Source organism: Malania oleifera, chromosome 8, assembly GCF_029873635.1.
Source record: "Malania oleifera isolate guangnan ecotype guangnan chromosome 8, ASM2987363v1, whole genome shotgun sequence".
Lineage (NCBI taxonomy): Eukaryota > Viridiplantae > Streptophyta > Magnoliopsida > Santalales > Ximeniaceae > Malania > Malania oleifera.
Genome location: NC_080424.1, coordinates 96,768,638 through 96,780,962, shown reverse-complemented (window position 1 = coordinate 96,780,962; position 12,325 = coordinate 96,768,638).

The window sequence follows — 12,325 nt, the reverse complement described above, 5'->3', positions numbered from 1 at the left end:
ACTTTACTTTTCAAATCATCATTTCATTTGAGAAAATACACTGATATTCACAAACACATAATCATATAAATATACAACACAAGCTTTTATAAGCTTAAAAATCATTTATCAAATTCAATGATTTCCAACACATATTTACACGCGAAGTTCCTGAGAATAGGGAAGATTACTCGCCCATACAGGTAGCTTCCCTCTGCCCTAACACATTATGCAGCCGGGTATAGCCACATCTGATACCCATCAGGGCACTCACCTTACTCAGTAAGCCCTCAGGCGGAGAGTTTCACTTCGCTTTAATTATTTATATTATTAACTCACACTGTTCCATTTCTCAATTTTATCATTCTTTATTTCTCAATTTCCATTCTTTCTTTCATTTCTCATTTTAGCCAATTTTATCATTCTTTCACTTTTCATTTCCACTTTACTTTCCGGCTCATGAGTATCCTCGGTATCAAATACCAACATCGCGTCTGTAACTCATGGCCACCCTGAGGATCTTTCTATACACGCCATGCTTCCCCCCATGGTCAAGGTTGTACGGCCCGAAGGATGGATCTAACCGCGGTTGGCCGACCCGATTAGATCAAATATCATATCACATATCGCGTCTGTAGTACGACTGGCCGGCCTAATACCCTGATCCGGACTTAGGGGGCCCAACAACCCTACACAATGGCACAGTCGATTGTCACGCCACACGCTCCAAGAGTCCATGTGGTTGCACTAACACCACTCGCAACGGTACCGTGCTAAATATCATAACCATCCAACAGGATTTACCACCACATACCCACAATCATTATGCGGTATTGGCATTTTATCAATTATATTCTAGTATATCACAATTCAGTTCAATATAAATATTCTCATCATTTTCTGTACACATTTCATCATCTCGTAATATCATATATCATATTTCATGTATTTTTCACATTTTCCCAAAATACTCATTTCTCATGCAAATAATTTTCACTCACAAATAAATACCACATTTCATTATTTTCCAATATCAATAATTCACAAAATCCCATTTTCCAAGCAAAACAATTCTACTCATATGATAATACCATATTACATTATTTTTCACTAATCAAATCAGTAATTCTCATTTCAATATTTTCTCAGAAATTATACATTATTATATTTTACACTCCAAAATATCACAATTTACAATTACTCAAATGCCACACGATTTATCTGATATTTATATCATAATAATTTTCAGACAAAATATCATATGCTCAATTTCACATATTCATTCAAATAATAATTCTAAAAACACTGCTATAATTTATTCCCCTTACCTGACTTCCTGAGAGTTTCCCTAGAATCCCAAATTCTACGCCCTTGGCGTCTGAAATTCAACTCCTGCAATTTACATTTTTCCCAAATTAATTAACCTATTTCTCCAAAATAATACCCATCTAGCCTTTCCTAGACTCCATATGCCTCAAATTAATATTTAAACTATTATTTAACACCCCCACTTAATTTTCTAAATTTTGCCTGCGGGTCCCAAAATTACACCCGCGGCTCTCACCCGGTCCAAAATTCCAGAAATCCTACTTCAGCCCAAAATGCTCAATATTTTAGCATTTCTAAATTAATGCTAATTAATTAAAAATAAGCCCCTTAATAATCGCCGCACCCCAAATTTGGAGTTTTGGCCCGACACCCCCACGAGAATTCCGTCCCACTAGACTTGTAGAGAATCATCCTTAGATTCTCGTGGTGGTGTCCGTTCGTCAATTGGGCTTATATTTTGCAAGAAATTAAAGAAAAAGGGGGAAATGACTTACCCTAGGGAATACGCTTACGCCACTCCTACCACCGATCCGCTCCGGTAGAAATGACGGCAGCGGCGAATGGAGTCCAGTGGTATTTTCGGATTTTCGATCGGGCGAAAATCCATCACGAAATCGAGGAGAGGGGGAGAGAGAACGTGAGGAAAGAGAGAGAGATGCAGAGAGTTACAGAGAAAAGAAAAGAAAAGAAGAAGAAGAAGAAGAAGAAAAATAATAATAATAATAATAATAATAATAATAATAATAATATTTAATTAATATTAATATTATTTTTTTAATTAAAAAAATTAATTTTAATTAATTTATTTTTTCTTTTTCTTTTTAAATTCATTTAATTAATTAATTAATTAATATTTTTTAAAAAAATTTTAATTTTATTTTATTTTATTTTATTTTTTTATTTTTATTTTTATTTATTTATTTATTTTTTTTTTGGAATCATTCTATTAATCTTTTATATCTCTTTTTGGGGTTTTTACAATACACATCCTCATGGTCCCGTCTTTCTTCTTTACAAATAAAACTAGAGCTCCCCACGGAGATACACTGGGTCGTATGAAGCTCTTATCAAGCAGATCTTGCAAATGATTCTTCAATTCTGCCAACTCTGCTAGCGTCATCCAGTAAGGTATTTTAGAAATCGACGCTGTACTTGCAAGTAGATCAATAGGGAAATCTACCTCACGATCGGGTGGCAAGCTTGGTAACTTATCGGGGAAAACATCTGTAAACTCCTTTACTATAGGCGTACTAGCAAGTTTCAATTCATTTTCTGACATCTTCTTCACAACCGCCACAAATCCCTGACAACCACTCCGCAGTAATCTTTTGGCCTAAATAGCTAAAACTAGCTGAGGCGGGGATTGCACTCGCGATCCTACGAACTTGAATTCTGCTTTCCCTGGAGGTCTGAATATCACTTCTCGTGCTCGACAATCTATGCTGGAAAAATTAGCTGCTAGCCAATTCATGCCAAATATAACATCGAACCCATGCATGTCTAACACTATTAGATTAGCAGACAAAGTCTTTCCTTGAATATCAACTGGACAACCTCGGAGCACCCTACTACACCTCACTACTAACCTAGTCGGTGTAGATACTAACAGTTCAACTTCTAAAAGTTGTGTTTCAGCCCAACATAATTTAACACACCCTGAGAACACAAACGAGTGTGTAGCTTCTGAATCAAATAATGCAATAACTTTAAAAGAAAACATAGTAACCATACCTGTCACCACGTCACCTGCCGTCTCAGCCTCACTCAGCGTCAGAGTAAACACCCTGGCTGGAGCCGTATTCCTCTACTGGCCCCCACGTGGCACTTGATAACCTCCCCGATATGGTCTAGGAGCTAGAACTGCATCTGGTGGGGTAGGACAGTCTCACACCATATGCCTCGATCTACCGCAGTGATAGCGCACCGGAACTGTATCTAGTGGGGTAGGGCAGTCTCGCACCATATGCCCTGATCTACCACAGCGATAACACACTACACCACCAACTCGACACTCTCCCCAGTGCCTCCTACCATAAGTCTGAAAAACAGGAGGACCCTGCCTTGTCTGCACCTCACGTCCTCATATCTCTAGTCTCTGCCCTCTGTCATGATTACCTCTCCTCCACTGGCCCGGTCTATAACCCTGCTAGTAGCCGGTAGATGCAGATCTCTTCTTCTGTCCCTGCTCCTCTGCATCAAGACGCTCACCAATCTCTGCCAAGGCCGCCCTGTCGACTAACTCAGCAAAGGCTTGGATCTGAAGCACCACCACCTGCTTGAATATGCTTCGTCTTAAGCCTCTCTCAAACTGCCTGGCTTTCCTCATTTCATCAGGAACAATGTATGGGGCAAAACGAGAGAGCTCGATGAAACATGCTGCCTACTGCTGGACGGATAACTGTCCCTGCTTCAGACTCAAGAACTCTTCTACCTTAGCCTCCCTGTCAGTAGCTGGAAAATACATATCAAAGAACAAATCTTTAAACCGGTTCTATGTCATGGCTATCAGAGTCACCCTCTGCTGCTCCAACAGTCTCATTGCAGTCCACCACCTCTCAACTTCTCTTGTTAGTCTATAGGTGGCGAAGAGAACCCTCTGTTCCTCAGTACACTGCAACACAGTCAAGATTTTCTCGGTCTCCTGCATCCAATTCTTGGTGGCTACAGGATCAACTCCACCTGAGAATGCCGGAGGATTCATCTTCGTAAACTTTTCTATAGTGCACCCATGACCTGAAGATGGACCACTCTGCTCCCTTAAGCTTCTAGCAATCTCAACCATAACCTGCTGAGCCATGCTACGTAATACCGCGTCAGAGTCGGTCCCAACTGCACCTGATGGTTCTGCTCCATCACTGCCACTCGCATGGGCACTATTTTCTTCTGGATCCATCCTGAAAAATAGCAGTTGCAACTCAGGAATCCTATCCTCATAATTTACCCAACTATCCTCACCACTTATCTCAACATTTTTAACTCATTTCTAATCCCTAGTCCTACATTCTAGGAACACAACCCGACAATAGCTTACTATGGTTTTCCTGAAATCGTCACCCCAGGAAAAACACAGAAACTACCACAGAAGTCTTGCATCTAGATTATAGAACAACCTTAAATCTCTTCTTAGACTCTGGTATCATTTCTGCTGCATTCTAGAGTCTACAGAACCTAGCAAACTTGACTCTAATACCAAACTGTGACGACTTGCATAATTTCCACACATTTTTTTTTATATATATTCAATATCACAATTATCTGCTCAGTAGGTCATAATACACTTGGACCCATGGATATCAAGGATAAATCAGACCACAACACGGAAGCCTAAACAACAGGAAACATATATTCACAATGTTGTAAATACAAACATCCATCATATTATTACAAATACCAGAGTCACTATATCCACAGTATTTCCATATATATACAACCCAAAAATAAGGTCTAGGGACATTTCCCCAAAATCTAACTGTCCTTACAAAACTTACTCTTCATAGAGGGCAGATAAACAACTTGGCTCAGTGGGGCTTTTCCCGCTTTCCTATTTGGGGCTCCTAAAAAGTTTATAAAATTTAGGGATGAGACACCTCTCAATAAGAGAAATAAACTAATATTAGTGTGTGGCAACATGAGTAAACTGTGTTATACATATCCCATACAGAACATATCTAGTAACTGATTTGTCAAATCTAGGAAAACATATACATATCAAATCATCGCAGAATATATAGCATTTTCATAAGCATATTTCATCTCATATAATAATAATAACATAAAAAAATTCCTGGTAGGTTAGCTGACTGTTGTCATGTATTACCCCCACATGACTGGGTTGTGTGGCCCTAAGGCGGGACCTGATAATGGTTAGCCGACCACTGTCAAGTCAAACATACAGTCTGTAAGTCCGATGGGTCTGCCTGACCTGGTCCGTACAGCAAAGGCAATCACACACACTTCTTAATAACCACATCGACCATCCAATCTCACACCACTCCGTACAGCGGCGTTAACACAAATATCATGATCACGAAGACCATGGACACATAGAAACGGTACCGTGTAAGTGCTAGCCTAAACCAAGTCAACCAAATTCTGATATCATATAACATATACTAAAACTGTGATATCATTTATTTTCACCTTAATCATATCATTTTGCGTATAAATGTGTATTATGAAAATCATCGGCCCGTAACCCAGTATCACACATTTTATCATAACTCGGCCCGTACGCCGGCAAATCATAACACAGCCCGTACGCTGGTAAATCACATCATATTACGGCTCGTACGCTGGAAAACATACCATAGCACAGCTCGTACACTGGAAAATCACATCATAGCACGGCTTGTACGCCGGCAAATCATATCATATATAAAAATTTCAGTTCGTACGCCGGTTTTCCCCATCATAAAAATCTGTATCATAAACACAATTCCAGAAACAGTATTTCATAGCATTCTATACTCATGCCACACTAAACAAGTTTTCCATATTCAACATACGATCATATTCAACAATATTTCCCAAATATAAATCATATATCATATATAAATATATATATTTTCCAGGAATCAAATGTTATATATATACATACATTTTCTCAAAAAGAACTAGCTTAGTTTATCCCCTTACCTGACTACTGAGAAAGCCCCCAAAATATTCTAGTGTAACTCCCGTAGGAATTCCTGACCAATACCCTGAACATGAAAATTCCCAGTACTAAACTTTAGTATTTCTATGCGTACATCATTTCCTATAACTATCGCAAGACCAAATATGACTTAAAAAACCTTACCTTAACTTAGGAATGATTTCCAAATCGCTTTCACCAATGATCTGCTCCGGCAGATTTGGAGAGAACTTCCCTAAGAGCATCGTGGTGACTTCGGTTTGTCGATCCGGCGTAAAATTGGCCCGGAATTGAAGAGAGAAAGAGTCGTAGGAGAGAGAGAGAGGCACTGAAAATGACAAAATATCCTGGTTTTCCACTATTTATACTGTTAGATTCGTCGATGAGACACGTCATTTCATTGACGAATCCTTTAGTAAATTTGTCGACGACTCCTTGTATTCGTCGACAAAATTCAGGCTGCCCCAGAACCTCTCTCGGTATTTTCTAGTCGACGAATCCCTATATTCGTCAACGAATTTCCTTATGTACTCGTCGACGAAGCCCTGTATTCGTCGACGAGTTCTAGCAATTTCTTGAAATAATAATTATTATTATTCCTAATTATTATTATCTCCAAAACGTGATATCGTCGACGAAGCCTACTGTCTCCTTCTGTTTTGTTTTCATTTCTCTCTCTCTTAATATTTAAATATCATCATTTCCCTGGTCGTTACATATATCACACAAGTTTAGTCCAAAAATCAGCTAAATGATAAAAATCCAGTAAACATCATTTAAATGAAAAAGTAAAGGATTCAAGCATATCCTATTACAATATAAATGCAAATAAGTAGTTTTCATAAGGTTTGGAGATCATGTGCTAAAATCTTCATTTTTACCAAAAATCATAAAACTGTAAAACTAGCATTTCTAATCGGTAGAATTTAACAAATAAGCAATTAAATCATACATATAAATATAAACTAACTTTTTAGCGGTTTAGTTTTCCAAAAATGTTGTTGTAATCATTTTACCCTTACCCTAAACTCGAAACGAAACTACATTCGGAAACGATCCAAACTAACAACCCAGGATCCTGAAAACCTAAAACCACAGAACATAACCTTACTACAATTTCAACTATTATCCAAATATCCAAACAGAATTAAGATCAGATCCTTACCTCGATTTTTAGGAAAAACCCAAAAATCTCCGAAACTACGATTCGATCCTTTAAAATTGTAGAGTTTCCTCTTTTGATCCACGCAGTACCCTCTGTTTTTGGAAACGAACGACGAACGGCGAAGAATCTTAGAGAGAGAGAGAGAAATTTCGTTGGTAGAGAGAGAGAGAGAGGGAGAGAGAGAGAGAGAGAGTTTGGAAGCAAACTTAACTTCTAAGCAACTAAAATGGATATTTATAGGGCCTTTGACCAAATCCAACTCGTCGATGAGGTGGCATCTTCGTTGACTAATCCACCACACAGCTCGTCGACGAGGCCATCTCTTTGTCGCAGAGTCCAAGTTCCGGATATTCTCTGATCCACTCAGTATTTGCTCATCGACGAGGCTCTAAATTTCGTCAACGAGGATTTAAAGGACTTCGTCGACGAACGTGACCCTTCGTCGACGAACCCAGCTTATACAGGTTTGGGTCTCTACATATATAAAGAGTTCAACTCTTCATTTGTAAAACACACCTCAAAGTTGTATTTTGTCAAGAAGTAGTGGATTGATCGTCGGCGCTCAAAGACATAAGTAATTCTATATTGAACCTCATTAATTTCTTGTCTTATTCCTTTTGGTGTTTGGCACAAGTGGGGTGCTCGGTACAACAATTGGTATCAAAGTTAGGTTGAATAGTGTTGATACGGAAGTGTTCCTATGTTAGGATTCTTGATTCCATGTTTGATGCCTAAGAAAGACCTTGTCTAAGCGAGTGCTCAGAGACCTTTGCGGCTCAGTCGCTCCCTGGAGGTCGGTTTGGTCAAAGTGAAATTTCATAGGATAAAACATAGTAGACACAGTTGATACGTACTATTCATCCTAGGTCTTTTGCTTTATTGGTTGCTATTGAATATATAAAAGATGGCAGAAACTAGTGTAGCAGTAGAAGAAATTCTGTCTACACGAACTCCGACCCTTCGGCTTCGACATTATTATTGAAGACGATAGCCAATGCTCAGCTTGAGGTGGAGAAATTTGATGGTACCAATAATTTTGGTATGTGGCAATGTGAGGTGATGGACATCTTGTATCGGCAAGAATTAGATATTGCTTTGGATGATAAACCAGTAGATATGAGTGACAGAGATTAGGAAAAGATCATGTAACCACCCGAAGAATAATAGTATTTAAATAATAAAGAAGGAGAGAAATGAAAATAATAACAGAAGGAGGCAACCGACTTCGTCGACGACATTGCATTTTGGAGGTAAAATTTTCAAGAAATTTTCTCAGGCCTCGTCGACGAACACAGGGGTTTCATCGACGAGGGTACTTCAAGATCTCGTCGACGAGAAGATACCGAGAAAGATTTTTTGAAGTCTGAAATTTGCCGACGAGGATGCAGGTTCGTCGACGAACTTTCTACAAGACTCATCAACAAGGTGACGTGGCTCATCGACGAATCCCGCAATATAAATAGTGTTTAACTTGGTTTCTAGCAGAAGAATCCACCAACTTCACTCTCTCTCTCTCTCTCCCACGGCTCCACCTCCTTCTCTCTTCGATTTCGGCCTCGTCAGTTGCCGGATCGACAATCTGAGGCCACCACGACGCTCCTGGCAGAGTTCTCTTCAAGTCTGCTGGGGCGAATCGTTTGTGGGATCGAGTCGAATTTCTTCCATGAATCAAGGTAAGACCTTTTAGTCAATTTTTGGCCTTTTGTCAGTTGTAGGAAATGATGTAGGCAAAGAAATATTGATATTCTGTTCTGGCGAATGTTGTTTTCAGGGTGTTGAGTGGAGAACCCTGCGGGTGTAGGACTCGATACAGTAGGAGGGTTTTAGCAGAAATCAGGTAAGAGAAATATGCTATGCTAGGAGAATTTAGTATGATTTTTAGTATAGTATAGTATATATATATATATATATTTATACCAAATTATTATTCACAGCAGGAATTAATATAGTTTTACAGTTTATCAAGTATGATTAATATGTTTTAAAATTACTATGTGACTTGAGAATATAGATATAGTACAGAAATATGTTCTACAGTATTTTCCTGAGTTATGTTTTTCAAAATATACAGACAATAGATATATTTTATAGTAATTACATAATACCATGATTATATAGTTGATACAGATACAGTTTACAGTACCATGACATATAGTTTTACAATTTATTTCAAAAAATATAGTTGATATAGATACAGTTCATCATAGCGTCATGGCTTATACAGTTATTACAGAATCATGGTAAAACAGATAGTTGTATATAAAAATGTATTATATAGTATCAGACCCTGTTGGACCATATAGTTTACAGAGCATGGTACCGTAGCTACATACAGTTTATAGAGTGCAACCACTTATTCAGATAATACGTGGTATAAAGATCGATCACATAGAGATCACGAGTGGATAGGTTCCCCATTAGATATGGGTTGAGGAGGGCTGATCAGACTGATGGAGTATAGTGATTTATTCCTAGTTGGCCAGTTAGGGTAGATCCCACCTACGGGCCACACAACCCTGTCATAAGGGGTTAAATCATGACACATAGTTATCCATAGGGAAGTTTTCAATTGTTATTATGTTTATACAGATTTACAAAGACAGAATATATATATATATATATATATTTATTAGAAGTATTTTGAGTAGAAGTGTAGCGACCTGCTATTTAACTCGGTTTTTTATTATTATTTTATACTATAACATTTAAAATGCCCTGATACCATAATGGATTAAACCCAATCATCAACCTAAATAGCGAGAAGTAGAAATCAAATAAACATAACCATATGTAATTATATACAATACTAGAGTACTAAAATGTTTCCCAAAATATAAATGCACGACTGTTCCCCAAAATATCCTTAATTGGCTAGGACTATACAAAAATACTTTAGGCTTCTACTCAAAATACTTCTAATAAATATATATATTTTCTATCTCTGTAAATCTGTATAAACATAGTAATAACTGAAATCTTCCCTGTGGATAATTATGTGTCATGATTTAACCCCTCATACAGGGTTGTGCAGCCCGTAGGCGAAATCTACCCTGGTTGGTCAACTAGGAATAAATCACTATACTCCATAGGTCTGATCAGTCCTCCTCTACCCATATCTGATGGGTAGCCTGTTCACTCATGGGCTCTATGCGATCGACCTTTATACCACGTATTTTCTTAATAGGTGGTTGCACTCTATAAACTGTATGTAGTTACGGTACCGTGCTCTGTAAACTATATGGTCCAACAGTGTCTAATACTATATAATACATCTCTATTTATAACTATCCGTTTTACCATGATTCTGTAATAACTGTATAAACCATGACGCTGTGATGAACTGTATCTGTATTGACTATATTTTCTAAAATAAACTGTAAAACTATATGTCATGGTACTATAAACTGTATTTGTATCAACTATATAATCATGGTATTCTATAATTACTATAAAACATATCCACTGTTTATATATTTTGTAAAACATAACTCAGGAAAATACTGTAGAACATATTTCTGTACTATATCTATATTCTCAAGCCACACAGTAATTTTAAACATATTAATCATATTTGATAAACTGTATAAATATCTACTGTGAATAATATTCTGATGGAACATTTATAATTTTATACTGAAATCATACTCAAATAACCTAGCATAGCATACTTCCCTTACCTGATTTTTGCTAAAACCCTCATACTACAATGGGTCCTACACCCGCAGGATTCTCCACTCAACACCCTGAAAACAACATTTGTCAGAAAAAATATTAATATTTTTTTGCCTACATCATTTCCTACAATTGACAGAAGGCCAAAAATTGACTAAAAGACCTTACTCTAATTCTGGGAAGAAATTCGATTTGATCCCATCGACGATCCGCCCTAGCAAACTTGAAGAGAACTTCGCCAGGAGCGTCGTGGTGGCCTCAGATCATCAATCCGGCGAACGATGGGGCTGGAATAGAAGAGAGAAGAGGGAGATGCCGTAGGAGAGAAGAGAGAGAGAGTCTGCATTGAAATTCTGGGTAAAAGCTGAGTTTTAACACTATTTATACTACGAGATTCGTCACGAGCCATGTCACCTCGTCGACGAGTCCTATAGAAAGTTCGTCGACGAACCCACACCTTCATCGACGAATTTAAGACTTCAAAAAATCCTTCTCGGTATCTTCTCGTCAACGAGATGAGACCTCATCGACGAGATCCTGAAGTACCCTTGTCAACGAAATCCCTATTCGTTGACAAGGCTTGGGAAATTTTCTTGAAAATTTTACCTCCAAAATGCAATGTCGTCGACAAACGCGAAGTCGGCTGCCTCCATTTGTTACTGTTTCCATTTCTCTCACTCTTTATTATTTAAATACTATTATTCTTCAGATCACTACAAGAAGCTGTTAAGCAATAGATAAAAGATGATGGTTTATATTACAGGTATTGTATTTACAGATTCATTGATACATGATTATATAGTAATAGATTTTCATAGTATTGTAACTCATCTGCCACACATTAGCAATAGCATATTTCATCTTACTGAGCGTTGGCTCATCCCAATTAATTTAACATTTTTCAAGTGATCCAAGTAGGCGGGCAGATCAGGCTCACAGATAGAGGGGCTTCAGTACTGCCTTATCAGTAGAGAGTGAGTATTTGTTTGGAGTATTTCTGTATAACCCTAGCCAGTCGTGAGTATTTTGGGGAACAATCGTACTTGTATATTTTGGGAAACATTTTAGCACTCTGGTTATGTTTATTTGATTTCTACTTGTCGCTGCTTAGGTTGATGATTGAGTTTAAACCAGTATGGTATCAGAGCATTTTAAATGAAAACCAAGTTAAAAAACAGGTTGTTACAGATCAATTGTCAAGCCTGTGGTATGATTCATTTGTGTCTCGCTAAAAATTAGAAATATTGTGTTATGAGGGAAACATCTGCAAAGAAATTATGGAAGACATTAAAATATACATTTATGACCAAGAGTCTGGAAAATCAGCTCTATTTGAAAAAGAAATTGTTTCGCTTCCAGTATTAACCAGATATTTCGATTAATGACCACATAAATGTTTTCAATAAAATTTTGGCCGATTTGTTAAATTTGGATGAAAAGGTGAAAGATGAGGATAAAGTCATATTGTTACTGAATTCTCTCCCTGATGATTATGAACATCTGACCACCACTTTATTGTATGAGAAAAGATAAAGTTAATTATGATG